The sequence below is a fragment of the Marmota flaviventris genome, chromosome 12, assembly GCF_047511675.1.
Source record: "Marmota flaviventris isolate mMarFla1 chromosome 12, mMarFla1.hap1, whole genome shotgun sequence".
NCBI classification, from domain to species: Eukaryota; Metazoa; Chordata; class Mammalia; order Rodentia; family Sciuridae; genus Marmota; species Marmota flaviventris.
Window position 1 is genome coordinate 28,436,581 of NC_092509.1, and position 22,815 is coordinate 28,459,395.

Sequence of the window (22,815 nt, forward strand, 5' to 3'; positions counted from 1 at the left end):
CCCGTGCGGCTGACGCTCGCGGCCCGTGCGTCCCCAGAAAAGGACCTGGGAGAGGCGAAAGGAGAGACTGCTGTCCAAGGGATCACCGACCGGGATTGACCAGGGGAAGAACTTGTGCTCGGTTTTGTTCAGGAGGGTGGGAAAAGAGGTCGCTATACTCTGGGATCACGGGGTTGGATTCTGCCCCTGGGCCCTAAGGGCGCGCGAGGGTCCCTCCGGACAAAAAAAGAAAAAGAAAACCAAACGCGACAGACTGTGCAGTCCCCAGCTCCTGCCTTCTCTTAGGATAGGGCTTGAAGAAGGTAATGGGACAGAAGCAAAGAGCTTTAGATCCAGACAGGCTCGGTGCGTACCTTCCATTCTGCCACTTGGATTCTGTGACCTAGCGCAAGTCTCTTAGCCTCACCAACGGCACCGTGATACCACTCCAAAGGGTAGAGGATTGGGGACTTTGGATGGAGATGCTTGGCCCCCAAGTTTATGACAACTTTCACAGCCCCAGCCAAGATGTCCGAGCAGCAATCAAAGGAGGTCGCCCGCTACTCAACTGGGTCGGAAGGGGGACACCTTCTCCTACACGACCCCTTTCTATGAGCCCCAGGAAGCCCAGCACATCCCTTCTCTAGCCCGACTTAAAAGGGGATTGGGCTTGGGGAAGGGGCGTTAGAGGGCCCTATACAGACCGTCAAACCTACAAAGGGATACCCTGGGCCTTCAACGAGCGAGCACAGCTCCCCCGCTTCCTTGGGCATTGAGAAAGCGCCCCCAGACCCGTAAGGGGTGTTGTCTTGGGTTGCCGGGTCGGAGGGGTGCGACCCGGAAATCTCAAAGTCGCCCCACTAGGAGCATCGTTTTTGTCGGTTCAGGATGGGTTAGAGGGGTTACTAGCACAAATCTAGTCGCGGATCCTAAGACTTTTCTCTTCGAGCCGCGGTGCCGGCATTTACCTTCGTACTGCCGGCAAGGCCTGTCCGGTAATGTCCCCGACGCCCGGCCCTGCCGACTTATGGGAAATGTAGTCCTCCCTCTGCGGCGCTTCCGGGCGCCTCCCTCCCGGCGCCGGCGTTCCTCCCGCCTGTTCCGGTGGGCGTCTGGGTATAGCCCACCCTCCCGGCGTCTGGCGGAAATCCCTCCTCACCGCTGGGTCGCGCTTTGTGATCCTTCGTGGGGCCACATCCGCTTCCAGCAAAAGGGACTCTCAGTGGCCTGTTGGAGAGGTATCCTGATGTGACTGCACGTGGTCGGGAGACGGGTTTAATTTCTTGCTCTTGGTGCTCATTAACATTGAGTTCATATATGAAAGCCAAAGAGTACCGTAATAAAGACTTCCGTTTAGTGAGTGGCTAGTGTTTTGACAATCTCCAGACACTCCGAAAATGCTGTAGGGTATTTACGAATGAGGAAATGGAGGCTTACAGTAACGAAACTGCCCAAGGCCCTAAGATTTAATAAGCACCGGAGCCAAGATTCACATAATCCCAAAATTTGGCCTTTTCCCAGCACAACAAAGGAAGATGTTAGCAACTTAATCAAACTGGAATGATTTTATGTGTTTAATATGATAATATATGTGTTGCTAGTTATGCATATTAATTAAAATATTTTGGACGTTTACTTCTAAGACTTCATTTTGACAACTGGTCATTGGGATTTTGTAATGAGCCACTCATTGTTGCTCTTTAGGTAATTATGAATGTGCGAGCTGTGTCAGTGATACACTGAATTTCCATTTCCTAGTTGTATAGATTTCCAGTTACAAACAATAGCGAAGAATAAAGGAAATTGAAGTTATTCAGGTAATGATTTTTTTCAAGTAGGGTTTTTGTTGTTGTTGTTTGTTAGTTTATTTTCTTGTTTTTGTTTTTGCCAAGAAGTGGAAACTACCTAAGTACCCATCAAATAAATAGATAAAGGAAATATGGTACATGTACACCACAGAGTACTTTAGCCTTAAAGAACAAAATCCTGTTGTTCATGACAACATGGAGATTGTTATGTTAAGTAAAATAAACCAGACCCAGAAAAACAAGTACCATATGATCTCACTCATGTGGAATACAAAAAAAAAAAAAAGATCTCAGAAGTTAAGAGTAGAATTATGGTTACCAGATCTTGGAAGGTAGAGAAAAGAGATTTATGGGCTGGGATTGTGGCTCAGTGGTAGAACACTTGCTTGGCATGCATGAGGCACTCGGTTTGATCCTCAGCACCATAAAGATTGTGTCTACCTAAAACTAAAAACTAAATATTTTTTTTAAAAAAAATTTAAAAAAGAGATTTGAGTTTGCTCATAGTTAGATAGGAGTAAGTAGTTTTAATACTGCCCAGTAGAATGACTATGGATAATGATAATGTACTGTATATTTCAAAAAGCTAAAAGTTTGAATGCTTTCAGTATAAAGAAATGATCAATGTTCAAGGAGATAGATGTTTGAACATTACAGTGTATACATGTATCAAAAAAAATCAGGTAGTACCCCATAATTACATACAATTATGTTTTTTGTATCAGTTAAAAATAAAATTTTTAATTTTAATATTTAGCTCAATATATCTTAAACATGATCATTTCGATATAAAAACAATTATTAAGATGTTTTACATTTTTTCATTCACAGTTTTTGAAATCCAGTGTATATTTTGCATTTACTGCATATTTTAATTCAGATCTACATTCAAACTAAACTGTAGATTACTACTGTCTCAAGTGGTCAGCAGGCACATTTGGCCACCATGTTGATCAGCATAGTTCTTTAGTTCACGTGTACATGTTGATGTTTTCCACCTGCTTAGCTTTCAATCCCTGCTGTTACAATATCTGCTGAGGTTTGGAAACAACCCCATCCTTTTGATACACATGTAAGCTGGGGTGAACAACCATCTTGATTTACCTGGGACTGAGAGGTTTACTGTAAAACAGGACTTCACAGGCAAAACCAGGAAGTCCCAAGAAAACCAGGATGCTCATCTTACATGTTATATATACTTATTCAATTACTATATTGTATTATCCTGGCTACTGTAATGTGTTCAGCTGTAGAATGTATTAACCTGGCTGCAATCGTGAGGTTTTATGGAAACCAGTGGGAAAAAGAACCTTATTTTCTGTGGTGGTCATTATCTATAAAGCTTCATCTAATCACCTTTACATTAAAAAGGGAACACCTGGTTGAAAATATCACCTATTGTGCAGGAAACCACAGCTAGAGAAAAACTGAATTTGGGGAAGTTTTTTTTTTGAGTCCTAGATCTAGCCCTTCCTGAACCTATGTTATTCTTGACTTTTTAGCAAGCCAGTAATTTTTTTTTTTTTTTTACTGGGCATTAAACTCAAGGGCACTCGACCACTGAGCCACATCCCTAGCCCTATTTTGAATTTTATTTAGAGACAGGATCTCACTGAGTTGTGTAGTGCCTCATTTTTGCTGAGGCTGGCTTTAAACCTGCAATCCTCCTGCTTCAACCTCCTGAGCCACTGGGATTATAGGTGTGTGCCACTGCACCCTGCAGTAAATTCTTTATACATATTTCTGTTTTGTTTTTTAAACCATTCAGGTTGAATTCACATTATATAAAACTAGAACAGTCCTCACTGATAAAATAAGGAAGAAAAAATATGGAATCCAAGAAGTTTAGCTGCAATATGTCAGGCTCATGAGAAATGCACTGTGGAGTGTGTGTGTGTGTCTAATGAGGATTGGAAACTTAGTACCTTAGTGAGGTAGGGAATTGAAGGCACTGAAATGCATGCTGGAAATAACCTACAAATTTGTAGGGGATTTTATTTACTTCATTATTTATTTTAATTAGTTCATTATATTGTACATAATAGTGGAATTTGTTGGTATGTATGTGTATATGCACACAATATAATAATATAATTTGGTTAATATCATTCCTTAGAACCCCCCTTCCCTCCTCAACTGCCTCCTTCTATTTTCCTTCCTCTTTTCTACTAATTTTCTTTTTATTTTCAAGAGATCCCCTTCCAACATTTTTCTCTCCTTTTTTCTTTCTGCCTTTGTGTATGAGAAAAAACTTATGACCTTGACTTTCTGAGTCTTGTTTATTTCATTTAACATAACTCTATCAAGTTCCAACCATTTTCCTTCTGTGACACAATTTCATTCTTCTTTATGGCTGAATAAAATTCCATTGTGTATATATACATTTTCTTTATCCATACATCCATCAACAGACACCTAGGCTGGTTCCATAATTTGGCTATTGTGAATTGTGCTTATATAAACATGGGTATGCATGAATCACTATAGTATAATGACTTTGATTCTTTAGGATAACTCTAGTTATCCTAAAGTCATGGTATAGCTGGAAAATATGATGGTCTATTCCTAGTCTTTTGAGGAATCTTTATATTGATTTCCATAGTGGTTATACTAATTTACAGCCCCAAAAATACTGTAAAAATGTTCCTTTTCCCCTCAATCTGCTCCAGCATTTTTTTTTTCTCTCTCTATGGTATTGGGAATTGAACTCAGGGACACTGTACCACTGAATCACATCTCCAGTCATTTTTGAAATTTTTATATTTTGAGACAGGGTCTTACCAAGTTGCTGAGGCTGGCCTTAAACTTGCAGTTTTCCTGCCTCAGCCTACTAAGTCACTGGGATTACAGATATGTGGGACAGCACCCAGCCTATCTGTATATTCTCTCTCTCTCTCTCTCTCTCTCTCTCTCTCTCTCTCTCTCTCTCTCTCTCCCTCCCTCTCTCCTCTCTCCTCTCTCCTCTCTCCCTCTCTCTCTCTCTCTCTTTTGAGAATGACAATATACATAACTGTTTAATGATCATTATCATCCTTGCCATTCACAGTAAAACATGAAAACTCAAGATTTGAGATGGGGTCAGAGTGGTTAATAGAGGAAAATGAACTTTGGGGAGAAAATAAATTAACTTGATTTTTCCTCATGTCATTGTTTATCAATTCTAAGTAATGAGGGAAACAAGAAAAACCAAAACGTAACGATTAAATAACCAAACAGGAACAGAGAAGAGAGTCTGGAAGTAGCAATACTAGCCTTACTTGATTCATAAAAATCTTGACCCCTTGAACCTCAAGTGTATTTGAAGCAGTAGAGAAGCTGTTTGGAAAGCCAGGTCTGTCTTCCAGATGCTGTCTTGTTGTAACATGCCTAAAGCTTTCAGAGAAAGTCCATCCTGTGCAGAGATCTGGAACATTGGGGAATGCAATCCAGGGAGGCCTGTTCCATTTCCCCCTACTGGGAAGGGAGGCAGCTCCTCTCTGGTTTGTGTTGTTTCCACTCTGACTCAACAAGGAAGGACCTCAGCAAAGAATGTAACTGATACCTTTTGCCTCCAAAGGTGCAACACTCCTGGAGCAAACCCTGGCCTTTCTACTTTAATCATCTCCATGGTACCTAGAGGACCTTTGGCTATCTTTTGCTGATATGAATGCACAAACTGATATGATATAAAGGGTGTGACATTAAAGTAAGTCCTCAAAACACATAAAGTTTGACCCATATTTTAGAAAAGCTTAAACACAAACTTTTCAAACTGTCTCAAAGTGGCATGACTAACAGATATTGTCTAAAAGCCACAACTAAACACTAGACAGGACCCCTGGTTGTGCTTCCATCATAGGATTTTCATCCTCCAACTACAAATAAATGTTAAGACCAGTTGAGTCTTTGGACTTAAAGGCCATAGCTACTGGAAACACTAGAAGGTCTGCTACTGTCTCCAAAAGGTTACCATATTTAAATGATGATGATAGGAATGTTTTTGAAATCTCCCAAATGTAAATGGCCCTGAAAGAATGTACAAAAACAGCAAGACAATTTATACATAAGTAGAATCATACCATCTTCCCTTCATGCAACACTGGCTTCACATCAGGAAGATTAAATACATACCTTCATTCACATCTTTTTCTCGCTCTGTGCTTACTCAGGTGCTTGTCCTTGCCAGAGTCCCTAAGGCCATACATGGCTATGGGCTATATTTTGTGTACAAGAGTTTATTTTGGATTTGTTTCTTGCTTAGGATATGTTCTGGGTCTTAATTTTTCAGTATGTTCAGGTCCACCACAGACTCTGACGTATTCATCTTGTCACTGTGTTTGCCTCTGGAGTGGTCTAACTGTGCGTATATGAGTGGGCCCTGGTGGGATCTAGAAGGCAGACTCTTTATTAGACCTTCTGTGTTGAAGAGGGACTTCCCTGGAGCCTGCTTAACTGGTGACAGAAACTCTGATGTGCAGCAGCCAGTGTAATCCCACTTAGGAGTTTTTCCTTCTATAGAGAACTTCCAGGATCATGCTGACCAGCAGAGTTAGACTTATGACCACAGCAGTAACTATACCCACCACAACCCACACTAGAAAAAGGACAGACTGGCTTTTTCAAACATAGAGAGCCTAATGTGCCAACCGAGGGAGTGTTCTTGATGTCACTGGTATAGGTGCCATTGTGTATAAACTGTATACTATGTTGATTGACACACTTTTCTTATGGAGGTCTCCAGTCCTTAAATGGTAGATAGTTCCCAAGGTACACTTCACCTTGAGAGTAGCAGAAAAACAACATAGTAGTGTAGGCCCCCTAGGGCTGGAAACTTCAGGAGACAAAGATCAACCCAACGCTGGTGTTAGCAGACTTGAAATTGCACATCAGCTTCCCTTGTGTCCTGTTTGACACAAAGATTTCTTTTGGTATGTATGCTGCCAAATCTGACACTCCTGCAGTTGATAGCACAAATATCAGGGTCAGCAGTAGCCATGGTCAAGGCTTGAAGCTGCATTCCTGCGCCAGCTCCTGGTGGCACTGCTATGGTCTTGCCACTGCTGCAGCTGCTCCTATGGGCACTAGACCAGCTCCCCACTACAGCTGGCTCACTGCTGCTGCTCTGTACTTCCACCTTGTTTGTATTCTTGATGGCCATCATTCTAACAGAAGTGTGATGAAATCTCATGGTAGTTTTTTTTAATATTTGTTTTTTAGTTATAGATAGACACAATATCTTTATTTTATTTTTATGTGGTGCTGAGGATTGAACCCAGTGCCTCACACATGCTAGGCAAGCGCTCTACCTCTGAGCCATAACCCCAGCTCTCATGGCAGTTTTGAGTTGCATTTCCCTAAATGATAAAGTTGTTGAAAATGTTTTTTTCATATATTTGTTAGTCATTTGTATTTCTTCTTTTGAAAAGTGTCTGTTGTTCATGTGCCCATATGTTGATTGGGTTACTTGGTTTTTTGGAGGCATTTTTTTTTTTTTTGAGCTCTTTTTGTATTGTGGATATTAATCCTATGTCAGAGTAGTAGCTAGGAAAGATTTTCTTCTATTGTGTAGGTACTCTCTTCCCACTCTTAATTGTTTCCTTTTATGCATAGAAGATTTTTTGTATGTCTGCTCATTTATTAATTCCTGGTTTTATTTCTTGAACTTTAGGAATCTTACTGAGGAAGTCATTGCCAACATCTACCAATATCTTGGAATGTTGACCCTACATTTTCTCCTAGCAGTTACAGAGTTTCTGGTCTAATTCCTAGGTTGTCTTTAATCCATTTTGAGTTGACTTTAGTGCAGTATGAGAGATAGAGGTCTAGTTTCATTATTCTACATGTGGGTATACAGTGTTCTCAGCAACATGTTAAAAAGATTGGCTCTTCTTCAACATATGTTTTTAGTGTCTTTGTCAAGGATCAAATGATTGTATCTTTGTGATTTGTCTCTGGGACTTCTACTCTTAACTCTTGATCTATCTTTATGTTTTTATGCCAGAACCATGCAGTTTTTGTTACTATAGTTCTGTAGTATATTTTGAAATCCAGTATTGTGATGTCTTCCAGTATTGCTTTTTTGTAGGCTTGGAATTGCAGGGCTATTCTGTGTCTTTTATTCTTCCATATGAATTTTAGGACTTATAAAAAATCTAACTCTGTGTAGACTGTCTGATATTTTGATAGGGATTATGTTAAATACTTAGATCATTTTGGGTAATATGATAATTTTAACAATATTAATCTGCCTATTCATGAACATTGGAGGTTTTAGATACTGTAGACATCATCGTCGTCATCATCGTCGTCGTCTTCTAGTTTCTGCTTATCTTGGAAGGTTTTTATTTCTTCTTCTATGTTTAAGAATAGCTTTGCTGGATATAAGCAATCTTGATTGACAATTATTTTTTCATGGCTTGGAACCCATCCTATCAAGCCCTTCTTGATTTTAGAATTTTCACTCACAAATCCAAAGTAATACTGATTGGCTTGTCTCTAATATTTTGTTTTTCTCTTAAGGCTTTTAAAATTCTATTTGAACCTGCTTGTGTTTTGTTTTTTTTTTTTCATAATTTCTATCTCCCTATTCAACTTCTCATCAATAGCCTATACTGAAATCTTTAAATCATTCAGTTGTGTTTCTGTTTCTCTTGTATTTCATTAATCGTTTTTTATAATTCTGTATAATGATAACATGTTGTGGAGAGGATCTTTTTGATCTTGTCGCTTTGGAGTTTTGAATGCATCCTGTGTGTGCACGTCCATCTCATGGCTAAAGTTTGGAAAATTTTACTATTTCCATAAAGAGGTTATTCATACCATTAGAAGGCATATGACAACCCTCTTCAATTCCAATTATTCTTAAATTTGTTCTTTTAATTGTAAGAATTCTTGTATATTCTGATCATGTTTACTTATTTTCTTTTCTTTAATACAGTGTTACTATTCCAGGCTGGCCACTTTGTTTTCCAGCTTTGAGCTGCTGTCTTCTCATGGTCTGCTCAATTGGAAAAACTTTCAACTGATTTTTATTTGATTTATTAAGCTCTTCATTTTCAAGATTTCTGTTTGGTTCTTTGTCAGTATTTTTTATCTCTCTATTGAATTTCTTGTTTAAATCCTGAACTACCATGCTTAAGTCATGTTGTTTTCTTGGAATTCATTAATCATTTTTATAATCAGTCTTTTAAATTCTTCATCTGATATTTCATCCACTTCAATGTCTTTGGAGTCAGGTGCTGGTGAATTATAAACCTTAGTAGGTATCATGTTATCTTGTTTTTTTCATTCTTGTATTCCTGTGTTGAAATTTGTGTACGTTGGAATGGATTGCATGGGCCTTTTGAGGTCACAGCTTCCTCTTGGTGAAATTTTCTGGGATAGCAGATTGTTGTGAATTATTCAATATATTCCCAAGTGTGTTTTGTAGTATACTTTCACTGCTAGTTCTTTGGTGATGATGAGTGTACTTTGATACAGTGTGTATTGTGTCAGAGCTTGATGATCTCACTTTCTCTTTAGGTCTTACAAGAGTAGGTTTCTTCTTATAGGTCTGGCTGTTGTATTGTATATAGCAGAATGTATGGGATGCATCCTCTATGATTGTTCTTCTAGCCTTAACAACTGAATATTCTAAAAGGATATGGGTTGAGATCCCTCATAGGAGTGATATCAAAAATCTTTGTGTTATTTCTTTTTGTTTGTTTTGGTTTGGTTTTTTGGAGCACTGGCAATTAAACCCAGAGGTGCTCTATTATTGAGCTTTATCCTCATCCAGGATGGCCTCACAATCCTCTTGCCTCAGCCTTCCAAGTCACTGGAATTACAGGCATGCACCACTACACCTGGGTTCTCTGTTTTTGCAGTAGGTGTGGATGTCCATGAGTGAGACCCGAGGTCTACCCTTTAGCTGTTCGTGCTTGGGACTGATCATTGGTTTAGGTTTTTGTTTTTTTGTTTTCTTTGCTCCCCTAATCTTTTTTATTTTGTGGGGGGCAGGAACCAGGTATTGAATTCAGGGGCACTTGACCACTGAACCACATCCCCTGCCCTATTTTGAATTTTATATAGAGATGGGGTCTCACTGAGTTTTTTAGTGCCTCGCTATTGCTGAGGTTGGCTTTGAACTCTAGTCCTCTTCCTCAGCCTCACAGGCTGCTAGGATTACAGGTGTGTGCCACCGTGCCTGGCTCTCCCCTATTCTTTATGTTAAAGTGTTGCTGAAGGGACTGGAGATGTGGCTCAAGTGGTAGCGCACTGGCCTGGCATGCATGAGGCCTGGGTTCCATCCTCAGAACCACATACAAACAAAGATGTTGTGTCCACCGAGTACTAAAAAATAAATATTAAAAAATTTAAAAAAATAAAGTGTTGCTGAAGTTTGATCAAGGTTAGTTTGTATGTGGAGCAGGGTATGCTATGTCTTGGCTGGGTTGTGGATGTAGCTCAGATTCCCAGTATCTCATAGAAAAGGGGAAGATAAACAATAGCAGTGAAAAATATACAGCATTAAAATAAATACCCTCTGTGACATTTACCACACTAATTACCACTAAAACAGGAATGGCAGGTCAACAATTGACAATAGCAACAACAGTAAACAACCATAAACTAGATCTGGCCTTAAAGTAAACATGTCAACTACCCCATCCGCACTACTGATAACCACAACAACATGAATGACTGGAGCAGGGATTATATAAACTATATTTTTCTAAAAGATGGTAAAAATGCAATTCATTAAGAGAAAAGAAAGTGACTCATGAAGACAAAACAAAGTTTCAGAATATTCAAAATGTGAACAGAAAGCAGAAGTACCAAGTGATGTTTATAAAGAAGAAGGAGAAAAAGAAACAAAATAGAGATCAAGAGAATCTGGCTATTAGAAGGAGAAGAAAAAGTAAGAAGAGAAACAAAGAGAACACAGCAGCATAAAAACTAAACCAAACAAATACCCCTACCCCTCAAAAGATAAAACAAAATAACTAATGAATTAAAAAGTGATAAAAATGAAACATATTTGAATGCATATAGAGTCACATATGTATGTAGTATATATGTATATGTATGTTTGTATGTATATCCACAAACTAAGAAGAGCACAGCAAGAACACCAAAGGAAAAAAGTTCTTAAGGAAAATGAAAGAATTGTCACCACCCAGGTGGTCAAAATTGTTGATGAGGAGAATGTTCTCTGCCTATGTTGAACTATCCTTCTTTCCATTTCTTCTTGAGCTATGTACCCCTTTGATACAGCAAATGCTGAAAATTGTTAAACTCGTCCTCTTTTTGTGTTGCTCATTAAGCTCCAACTGCAATGACCTGGAACCAAAGGTGGTTGAAATAGCTCTCAGCTTCCATTCTTACCAGAGTAAAAAGGATGGAATATGAAGTCTTGTCAGTTGCAGTTTCTCCTGAACAGACTAGTTCAATGCCCTCCCAAGCAGGGCTGATGGAGAGTTCTATGTGGGAAGTTACAGCAGCTGGGGTTTAGCTCTCACTGAACCTTTGGAGCTTTGTCAAGCAGTATCTGCTCCAGGTGGTATCTGCTCAGGAGAGTTTAGATCAGTCAACCCCTAGGGCCCAGCAGATGCCAATCTGTGTTGGGTATTTGGATCTTAGGGCTGCTAAAGAATTCTGTTCATGGAGTGGGGTAATCTACCCTCCACAGATCTTGCACACTCTATTGCCCACAAATATGGTCTTCCTAAGCTCAGTTCCCAAGTATAATCACACCTATTTACTCAGTTTCCTGACCCTCTTCTGTTCACAAGAACAAGTTGCACTCAGCTCTATACCTCTGACCTGGAACCCCTGAGTACAATAGTCTCTGTGTTTATTTCAGTCACATTCTGCCACACGTAGGTGCATTTCCTGGACTATATGGCAATATTTGCAGTGATCTTCTGGGCTCCCACAGCAGCAGACTACAGCCTGTCCTTCTCTAGATGACTCCCTGCCTCAGCTCTCCACTTAACAGTTAGAAACCCAGAGCACTCATCAAACACCAGCTCATTGTGCAGCCTCTGGTTCAGCTAATTTCAGACTGCCTTATTGTTCAGGCAGCTATGTTCCTCTCTTTCTGTTTTTTACCACTCTCCTCTATGGTGAACTGGTGCTGCTGCCACCATTGGCTAGGTGCCAATGTACTCATTTTCCTCCTCTGTTCCAGGTACCCAAATTTGGGGGTCTTTATGAGTCTGTGATTATCCAATATTGAGTCTCACTATACTAACTCCCTCTGTTACATACATTGCTGAGAAGGAGTATTCCTGCGGCGTGAATCTGGAGCTACAGAGCAACAGGAAAGTACCCTTCTTCTAATCCACCATCTTTGATCAGGAATATATATATACACACACACACACACACACATATATATATATACATACATATACATATATTTAGTATGTCTTTATATATATATATTTATACTAAATATATGTATATGTGTATATATATATATATATCTCCAGAGCTCATGCATGGCTCATGTTTGTAGTCTCAGCTACTGAGGAGACTGAGGCCAGAAGGATCCCTTGAGCCCAGGAGTTCAAGGCCAGCTGGGCAACATAATGAAAGCTTACCTCAAAAAAAAAAAAAAAAAAAAGCAGCTTTTTTTTTTTTTTTCATGGCTGTGCTGGTTTAAATGTGATAATTCCTGCTGATATATATTAATGATGTGATAGACTAAATCACTTCCCAAAGTGCCTTCCAATTATGTGAACCTGTAATTCTACCTAAAATATGATATCTTGAGACACTAATTAATGCCTTTCAATATTTTCAGTATAGTGCCTACTGTGAGGCATTCTTAATCATATATTTCTAGGGGCTGGGGTTGTGGCTTAGCAGTAGAGCACTTGTCTCTTACATGCGAGGCCCTGGGTTTGATCCTCAGCACCACATAAAAATAAATAAAATAAAGATATTGTGCCCATGTATAACTAAAAATATATTTTTAAAAAAATCATATTTCTGGAAACATTTTAATTAAAAATAGATATAGGTAAGATAAAGCATTTATAGATTTTAAGAAACACAAAGGAATAAGCATTAAAATACCATTTTAAAAGGATTCATGTAGATGTTCCTTCCTTTACAAAGATTTCTTTAACTCCTAGTATGTCCCAAGTGATGTGCTTGGCACTGAGATTAAAAATCCCCTCAGAATTCTGACACACACAGGGTGAGGTAGCATATATCTATAGTCTCAGTTACTCAGGAGGCTGAGGCAAGAAGATGACAAGTTGAGGCCAGCCTGGGGCAATTTAGCAAGACCCTGCCTCAAGGAGAAAAAAAAATACAGTACTTGTGCAGTCAAGACAAACTGGGTTTAAACAAGCTGGCTACAACATTAAGCTAAGGAGAAGGTGGCGAAAAATCACACAACACGAGAGTAGTTTTTAAAATCGCGGACGGGATGGCCCTGCGAACTTAAGGGTCCTGCTTCCACACTGGAAGGAGAGAGGGCTGAGCTTGGTTTACTTTATAAAGGGGACATCAAAGGAGGAATAAGGTTTCAAGGGCGGAGTCTTGCTTTAAGATGTCTCCCGTGTTCAGCAGATTGACTGACATCTTGGCAGGTCACACCCATCCCAGGTGCTGTGTTAGATCTTAGGCAGAGCTTGCCAGGAGGCTCACCTGCATCATGCAATTAATCCTTTTTTTTTTTTTTTTTTTGCAGGGCCAGACCTATCCCCTCCTTTGGCTACTAAGCACTCTAGTCCACACGCACAGCCCATAGACTGCTCATGACACAATACTGGGGATATAGTCATGGTATAGCATTTTGCCCTGGCCCAACATGTAAAGCCTTGAGTTCAGTTCTCAATACTGGAAAAAAGAAACAGTGAGAGACCACTCCACATCCATTATAAAATCTATCATTTTTTTTAAAACACAAAATAACAAGTGTTGATGAGGATGTAGAGAAATTAAAACCTTTGTACATTGCTTGTAGCAACATCAAATAGTGTAGTCACTATGAAAAAGAATACGATGGTTCCTTAAAAAAACTAAAATAGAATTTCCATATAATCTAGAAGTTCTATTTCTGGGTATTTTCAAAAAGAATAAAAAGCAGGGATTACAAGAAATACTTGTTCAGTGATGTTCACAAGCAGCATTGTTCATAATAACCAAAATGTAGAGTGACCCAAAAGTCCAATAATAGATAAATGAATAAAGAAAATATAGCATAAATATACAATGGAATATTATTCAGCCTTGAAAGGAAAGAAAATTCTGATATGTGCTCCAACATGATGAACCTTGAAGACATTATTCTAAGTGGAATAAGCCAGTCACAAAGCCAGACTCACGATTCCATTTACATGAGGTGGAGTAGTTGGACTCATGAGGACAGAAGGAAGAATAGAGGTTGTCTGGAGTTGAGGGAAGCAGAGTAAAGGAAGTTTTTTTTTTTTTTTAGGGATGAAAATTCACTTTGAGAAAATGAAAATTTTCTAGAGATGAATGGTGGTGATGGTTGCACAACAATGTGAACAAAGTCACTGCCACTGAAGAGGACACTAATATTGGTTAAAATCATCAATTCTGGGCTGGTAGCTCAGCGATAGAGTGCTTGCCTAACACATGCAAGGCACTGGGTTCCATCCTCAGTACCACATAAATAAAATAAAGGTATTTTATCCAACAACTAAAAAAAAAAATGAAAAAAAAATTATCAATCCTATGTTATGTATATTTTATAATAATAGCAAAAGTCAACTTTATAAAGTTACATGCCTTTGGAAAGACTGAAAACAGTGGGAAAGGGAAGAAATCCTATTACATAAAAATTAATTTTGTAATTCAAGTCATATTTTCATGGATAACTCAAGCCTTTATATTTATTTCAATGAAGCCAAATCCAGTGAACTATTTTCAGCCAGGATTAGTCAGAACTAAAAGGCTGAACTGTTTTTCTTCAGAGACTGAATGTTGTCCCTCCCTGCAATAGACCAGTGTGTTCCAAACAGAGTAAATAGAATTGCCCTAAAAAAAAAAAAAAAAAAAAAAACTGGTTTCAGTATATTTGGAGGCCTGTTTCTGGATTTCATATTCTTTTTTTCTTTTATCTATCTATTTGCCTGCCCTTATGAAGTCAATTTAATTATAGTTGCTTTTAAATATGTTTTAATAACATACAGGCTAGATTCCTTATGGAAAAGTAATAATTGTTCATTGTAGTATTGTGGTAATAGCCAAAGACTGAAATCAATTTACATGTCCCTCCAAATGGGATCAGTTATTTATGACCCATCCATTCAGTGGAATGCTGTAAAGAATAATGGGGAAGGATTTAATAGATGATATGGAATGACCTCCAAGACATATGATTAAATAAAGAAGCAAGAAGGCACAAGACTTAGAAGTTAATAAAAAAGTTGTTATATATGTTCATGGAATTAATCATGAATCCTGTTAAGATAGCAATAACATTTGTTGCCTCTCTGGTATTGTTGGAGACCAAGTCTTTTTTTTTTTTTTTTTTTTTTTTTTAGAGAAAGAGAGAGAATTTTTTTAATATTTATTTTTTAGTTTTCAGCGGACACAATATCTTTGTTTGTATGTGGTGCCGAGGATCAAACCCGGGTCTCTCGCATGCCAGGCGAGAGCGCTACAGCTTGAACCACATCCCCAGCCCCAAGACTAAGTCTTTTCAATGCATACTTTTTTTACCCTTTTGAAAACTGAATTACACATTTGACTAAATAAATAAGATCTGTGAAAAGATCAGGGAATCAAAATACATTCACTGCTTGCTTAAAGTGGGTATATTATCTATAAAGAGTAATATACATAAAAAAGTGTTGGGGATCAAATCCAGGGTTTTTGGCATGCTAGGCAAGTGATCTAACACTGACCTAAACTCTCAGCTCAACTACATTGACCTGACCCTTGAGATGATGTCACAGTGACCATCATATATGAACATTTGTATCGACTTAACAGTGTGTGGTCCAGGTGTTTTAGAAATTTTTGCACTGTTTCAGAGTAAAAATATGTTTTCTATCACCATCAAATACTCATATACATGTTTTATTTAAAATTAATAATTAAATAATATCATAATAATTTTAGCTTTGTTAAGTCAGTTTTAATATGTTTTATTTTAAATAATATGTATTATGCACTCTAATACTATCTCTTATAAATCCTAATCATGACCTATTTTATTGATTTTTTTTTAACTTTTAAACTTTATTTATTTCTGTGGAGCTGGGGAATGAACTCAGGACCTTGGACATTGCCAAGCATACACTTTTTTTTTTTAAGAGAGAGAGAGAGAGAGAATTTTTTCATGTTTATTTTTTAGTTTTCGGCGGACACAACATCTTTGTTTGTATGTGGTGCTGAGGATCGAACCTGGGCCGCACGCATGCCAGGCGAGCGCGCTACCGCTTGAGCCACATCCCCAGCCCAAGCATACACTCTTAACACTCCCAACCTCCATTTTATCGATTTTATGATTATTATTAGAGAGAGTCACATTTGAAAAATACTGGTATTCTTTATGGTTATAATTGAATCCTTTCAAATATGTCATGTTATTTCTCATTGGTATCTCTGAAAATCAACAAGTATATAAAACTGGTAAAGAGTGGAAAAGCTGAGTCTAAAATTCTTATTTATTTATTTATTGGTACTCAAATTGAACCCAAGTGTGCTTTACCACTGAGTTACATTCCCAGTCCTTTTTTTTTTTTTTTTTTTTGAGTCAGGACCTCAATAAGTTGCTGAATGTATAAACAAATCATAGTACATTCATGCAATGAAAAACTACTCAGCAAGAAAAAATAATTGATAATGTACACAATAACATTATTAATCAAACTTGTGATCTTTCCGTCTACACCTCCTGAGTCACTGGTATTACAGGCATGTGCTTCTGTATCACTTGTAGAGTTTAAGGTAGTACACTACTGGTAGAATCAGTAGGGAGGAAGAGCTTTGTGGAAAAGACCACAGTTTCCAGCAGAAGTGCTTATATTTGGTGAAAACTCATTTTAAACTAGTACTGCTAAGTATTATATGATATTATCTGAAGTACATCATTTATTACTCCCAAGACAAAGAAGTAGGAAGGTTATATAAGTAAAGCCTCGGGTCACATAACTGGTTGATAGTCAAGCTTAGATTTAAAACAAATGAGAGGGGCTGGGGATGTGGCTCAAGCGGTAACGCGCTTGCCTGGCATGCGTCCGGCCCGGGTTCGAGAGTTCGATCCTCAGCACCACATACAAACAAAGATGTTGTGTCCGCAGAAAAGTAAAAAATAATTATATAAAAAAAATTGAAAAAATAAAACAAATGAGAGGAGGCACTTCCAGAGGAGAGAAAACCTTCAAAGACCTACTGTTCCGTAAAAGTAATAGTAACTTGGCAAATATTGTAAAAAGTCACATTTTTCAAAACTTTGGAATTAATCAAGGTTTATGATACTCTGAGCAGTACTGATTGAAGAAAAACAACCAACTCTCAGTAAGAACAAGTCCTGCAATGTTTTTAACTTGCCTTATTTTGATCCCTCTTTCCCAGCTCTGCAGTACCCCTGACAACAAACTTACAACCATGTTATCTGTGAAAAACAACAGTATAGAGGTCATTTGAGGGGAAAAAACAAGTTTAAAGTACCTCAAAAGCTCCGTCTCAAGAACTATCACTTCTTGTCCTGAATGATAGCTCCCTAGAAACTTTACATTTTCAAGACTTGTCTTCATTTGACCTAAGTTGGAGCTCACTGGGTGCCAGTAGCCCTACTTGTAGCCCTGTCCTCATGGGATTTGACAAAACCAATCAATGACAATTATAGTCATGTTTCATTCTATAAGAAGAATGAATTCTGAGCAATGTGACATTTGGCAATTTTGTCATGTGAACATCATCACAGAGTGTATTTACACAAACCTAGATGGCATAACTAGATTCCATACATAGATAGTATAAACAGTATGCATTTCTAACTTTTTTCTTCTATAATTATTTAAAGGACACCTACCAAGAGATTATAAAGCTGCACGATGAGCTTATAATGCTTACAAATATAATTTGTGATAATAATAACACAAAGTGGAAGAGGGAATGGAATTATATTAGAGCAAATTTTTTGTATGATATTGAAGGTTATTTGGTATTCATTGGAACGAGTTTGTTTTAAATGTTAATTGTAACGAGTTTGTTTTAAATGTTAATTGTAATTCTCAGGGCAACCACAAATAAATAAATAAATAAATATACAGAAAAAGACATGTTAAGGGAAGTAAAATGTTATAATAGAAACTATCTATTTAACCCAAAAAAGGTCAGTAATAGTGGAATTTAAAAAATAAAATTAAAAAGACATACGCTATGTAGAAAAAAAAAAGATGGCAAAAATAAATTTTATTTTATCTATACTTAAAAGTAACTGTATCAAACATGTTACTTAGGAGGCATAGATTAGCAAATGGTTAAAAGAAAAAGATATGCTCTAACTATACGCTAAACTACAAGAGATACATTAGGATCGAATTCAGGGTCTCACATATGCTAGGCAAACACTCTACCACTAAGCCACAACCCCAGCCCCAGACAAAATCAGTCTTTTAAAAAATTGTTACCAGAGATAAGAAAGAAAATTTTATAGTGATAAAAGAACAACCCACTAGGGAGTCATACTGATTATTAGTATGTGAGTGTGTATAATATATATCTATCAGCAGAACCCCTAAATACATAAGACAAAAACTTACAGATTTGATAGAAGAAATAGAGAATTTAAAAATAATAGCTGGAAACTTCAATATACATTTTCGATAGTGAATAAAAAAGACAAAAAGTATAAAAAGACTTTAACAATGCTATAAACCACTAGACCTAACAGATATCTAAAGAACATGCCACCAAACAACAACAGAATACACATCTATTCAAGTTCACTTGAAACATTCTCTGTGATAGAGTATGGCAGGCTGTAAAAAAACTCAAGAAATTTAAAAGAATTGAAATTATTTTTAAAAATCTCCAATCCAGTGGGATGAAAGTAGAAATTAAGCCAAGTGTGGTGATATGTACCTGTGGTCCCAGATGCTTGAAGGCTGAAGCAGGAGGATCACTTGAGCCCAGGAGTTTGTAACCGGCATGTGCAAAACAGTGAGGCCTCATCTCAAAATAAATAAATAAATAATAAAATTAAATGTGGAAAATTCACAAACATGCAGAACTTAAACAACACACTTTTAGGGCTGAGGATGTGGCTCAAGCGGTAGCGTGCTCGCCTGGCATGTGTGCAGCCCGGGTTCCATCCTCAGCACCACATACAAACAAAGATATTGTGTCAGGCAGAAAGGTAGCAGAATACAACAGTTACTAATAGGGCATTATGTAAAAATGTGGATGTGTAACCGATGTGATTCTGAAATCTGTATTTGGGGTAAAATTGGGAGTTCATAACCCACTTGAATCAAATGTATGAAATATGATATGTCAAGAGCTTTGTAATGTTTTGAACAACCAATAAAAAAAATAAAAGTTAAATTAAAAAACAAACTAAAATAAATAAATAAATATTAAAAGTTCTCTCTCTCTCTCTCTCTCCTCTATCTTTAAAAAAAAAAAAAACACACACTTTTAAATGACCAATGGGTAGAAGAAAAAAAAATCACAGCAGAAATTTAAAAATACTTGGATACAAATGTAAATGAAAACAAAAAATGTACCAAAACTATGGGATGCCAATTGTGCTCAGATGCAAATTTATAACACCAAATAACTATATTAAGAGAGATGATCTGGGCGTGGTGATCCATGCCTATAATGCCAGCAACTCTGGATGCTGAGGCAGGAAGATCACGGGTTCAAAGACAGCTGCCGCAGCAGATTAGGACACACTTAGCAACTCAGCGAGACCCTGTCTCTTACTAAAATATTAAATAGAGCTGGGGATGTGGCTCAGTGGTTAAGCACCCTTGGGTTCATTCCCTGGTACCAAAAAAAAAAAAAAAAAGATGAAAGAAGACTAACTATTCTTTCTAATCTACTGAAGAATTGAAACAATAGGAAAAATTAATAAAAACTAAGTTGGTTTTTTGAAAAACGGAATTGACAAACCTTTAGCTAGAGTAAGCAAGAAAAAATAAGACTCAAATTACTAAACTCAGGAATAAAACTGTTGGCATTACTAATAACATTACAGAAATAAAAATAACAGAACTCTATGAACAACAAAAAGCCAACAAATCAGATAACCTGCATGAAATGGACAGATTGCTAAAAAGACAAAAACTACCAACACTGACTTAAGAGGAAATGGAAAATCTGGATAGATTTTTAACAAGAAATCGAATTAGGGGGCTGGGGATGTGGCTCAAGCAGTAGCGCGCTCGCCTGGCATGCGCGGGGCGCTGGGTTCGATCCTCAGCACCACATACAAATAGAATAAAGATGTTGTGTCCACCGATAACTGAAAAATAAATATTAAAAAAATTCTCTCTCTCTCTCTCTCTCTCTCTCTCTCTCTCTCTCTCTCTCTCTCTCTCTCTCAAAAGAAAGTGACTTAAAAAAAAAAAAAAAAAAAGGGCTGGGGATGTGGCTCAAGCAGTAGCATGCTCGCCTGGCATGCGTGCGGCCCAGGTTCCATCCTCAGCACCACATATAAACAAAGATGTTGTGTCCACCGAAAACTAAAAAATAAATATTAAAAAAAAGAAAAAGAAATCGAATTAGAAGTCAAAAACCTCCTCATCAAGAGGAGTCCAGGCTTAGATGGCTTCAGTGGTGAATTCTACTGAACATTTAAAACAGAGGTGTTTGTTTGTTTGTTTTCTTTCCTGGATTGGGCCCAGGACCTTGCACATGCTAGGCAAACACTTTACCACTGAGCTATATCCCCAAATGAAAATTTGAAGAACTAACACCAATTCTTCACAAACTCACCAAAAAACAGAATAGAAGGGGACATGTTTCCACTCATTCTGTAAAGCCAGTGTTACCCTGATAAGAAAAACAGACAAAGATATCACAAGAAAAATATAGAGCTATATTGTATACATGTGCAAAAATCCTCAATAAGGTACTAGCAAATCTAGCAGTATATTAAAAAGAATTGTAAAACATGATCAAGTTTGATTTACCCCAGAAATGTAAAGTTGGGTCAACATATGAAAATTAATCAATGTGATGTATTATATTAATACAGGATAGAAAAGTATTTTTGTCTTAATTGAAGATTAAAAGAAAAAAATTGACCAAATCTAACATGCTTTTATGATAAAAGCATTCAACAAACTAGGTATAGAAGAGAACTTCCTCAAGCCAATAAAAGACATCTGTGAAAAACCCACATCCAGTAACATAGATAACAGCAAAAGATTGAACGCTTTCTTCTAAATCAGAAACATGAGGATGATATTTGCTCCTGCCATCTTTCTCAACATTCATTCTACACATGGGAATTGGGGGGAAAAAAACTGGAAGACATCCAAATTGAAAAGAAAGAAGTAAAACTATGTTCATATATGACATAGTTTTGTATATTTAAAAATCCCAAGTGTATACACACACACACACACACACACAAACTATTGGAGTTAATATGTCAGCTTAGCAAGGCTTAAGAATACAAGATCAATATTAAAGAATCAATGATGTTTCTATGTTCTTGCAATGAAAACATCTGAAAATAAAATTAAGAAAACAATTACTTTTATAATAGCATCAAAAAGGATAAGGTACTTGGGGGTAAATTTAACAAAAGAATCATAAATCTTAACGCTGAAAGTGACAAAACATTGCTAAGTGAAATAAAAGGACTAAATAAATAGATATTCTGTGTTCATCAACCAGAAGATAATATTGTTAATATGGCAATAATCCTCAAATTGATTTACAGATCAGTGCAATCACATACAAGAGACCACTAATAAGATTAACAAAGTACCAGATGGCTTTCTGCAGAACTTGTCAAGCCAATGCTAATGTTGGTTTGGAAATGAATGGGAAGAACAGTGAAAACAATCTTGACCTAGAAGAACAAAATTCAAACTTAATGACTCAGAGCTATCTACAAGCCAGATGTGGTGGTACACGGCTGTAATCCTAGTGGCTTGAGAAGCTGAGGCAGGAGGATCAAGTTCAAGTCCGGCCACTGCAACTAAGTGAAGCTCTAATCAATTTAGCAAGACCTTGTTTCCAAAAATAAATAAATAAATAAAAAGGGCTTGGAATGTGGCTTAGTGGTTAAGTGCCCCTGGGTTCAATCTCTAGTACCAAAATAAATAAATAATAAAAATTAGAAGCATTGGGATGTGGCTTAATGGTACAGTGCTTGCCTAGCACACATGAGACCCTGGGTTCAGTTTCCAATAATGAGTAAAAAATAAATAAATAAAGAGGATTACAAGAGCTGCTTCCTAAAAGCCAATAAAGCACTTTTGTGTTGTTTATTTACTTTCCATTATAACTGCATTCTCCACCCCTTACTCTCCCAAAGGAGGAAAAGAACAGTTGTCAATGGCAAATGGCAGTTGTAGGGAAACTACACCAATAGCTGGCTTCACATTCAGGAGAGAACATTGTGGCTTCTCCTGGTGGCTTCCAGTGATGTACCTGTTCAGAGAAACTTCTCTAGTAATTAAGAATAGAAATGACCTCTGAAAGTCTTTTTGCTAACTTTATTTTTAAATTTTTCTTTGTAGTGCTGGGGATCAAACCCAGGGCCTCCCATATGGAAGGCAAGCGTTCTATCACAGAGCATACCCTCAGTGGTAGAGCGCTTGCCTTGCATGTGTGAGGAACTGGGTTCAATCTCCAGCACCACATAAGAACGAATAAAATAAAGGTATTGTTCCCATGTATAACTAAAAAATAATTTTTTTTAATTAAAAAAAAGGGGCTGCGATTGTGGCTCAGTAGAGCGTGCCTACTATGCGTGAGGCACTGTGTTCTATCCCTGGCACCACATAAAAATAAAAACAAAAAAAGCACCTCTTCCTCTGAATGAATGCAGTCCACATTAGGACTTGCTGTTTGGGACACAGTTTAGATCCTACAGCAAAGTGTTCTG

At 37.5% G+C, this 22,815-nt stretch overlaps 1 protein-coding gene, 1 non-coding gene and 1 pseudogene across 3 annotated transcripts in view; all 3 read right to left on the bottom strand.

The window, feature by feature from the left end:
• Acbd5 (acyl-CoA binding domain containing 5) overlaps positions 1–1,022 on the bottom strand; it is a 45,183-nt gene extending 44,161 nt beyond the window's left edge. Inside the window, exon 1 of one of the 2 annotated variants that reach the window (XM_071599813.1) lies at positions 948–1,022. The gene's annotated coding sequence lies outside the window, so the exon portion shown is untranslated. The remainder of the gene's footprint in view (positions 1–947) is intronic. The other variant, XM_071599814.1, reaches the window with a different exon arrangement.
• Positions 1,023–6,042: 5,020 nt separating this feature from the next.
• Positions 6,043–8,898, bottom strand: LOC114106253 (myelin protein zero-like protein 1 pseudogene; annotated as a pseudogene).
• Positions 8,899–22,202: 13,304 nt separating this feature from the next.
• Positions 22,203–22,413, bottom strand: LOC114106259 (small nucleolar RNA U3). The gene has a single exon (XR_003585160.1). It is a non-coding gene; the product is annotated as a small nucleolar RNA U3 (small nucleolar RNA).
• Positions 22,414–22,815: the final 402 nt, after the last annotated feature.